Below are 203 nucleotides of genomic sequence, written 5' to 3'. Positions count from 1 at the left end.
TCTCCCTCTCTCTCTCCTCTCTCTCTCTCTCTCTCTCTCTCTCTCTCTCTCTCTCTCTCTCTCTCTCTCTCTCCCTGACTGGGTGATGGATTGCATCATACTGTGGCACTTGGCATGTAAACGTCGCCCCCTGTGGCCACCGTGACACAGTGCAGCCAGCAGCCATATAGCGCAGAGGCCCAGATGTAGCTAGAAGCTGCAGT

General features: G+C 55.2%; 1 protein-coding gene across 1 annotated transcript in view; it reads left to right on the top strand.

Moving 5' to 3' along the window:
- LOC311226643 (Y+L amino acid transporter 1-like) overlaps positions 1-203 on the top strand; it is a gene marked incomplete at its 3' end in the record, with an annotated part of 136088 nt that overhangs the window by 133675 nt on the left and 2210 nt on the right. The gene's annotated exons all lie outside the window — the stretch shown is intronic.

The sequence above is a fragment of the Notolepis coatsorum genome (assembly GCF_963971535.1).
Source record: "Notolepis coatsorum genome assembly, chromosome: 4".
Taxonomy (NCBI): Eukaryota; Metazoa; Chordata; class Actinopteri; order Aulopiformes; family Paralepididae; genus Notolepis; species Notolepis coatsorum.
This window is presented reverse-complemented; position numbering and strand designations above follow the sequence as displayed.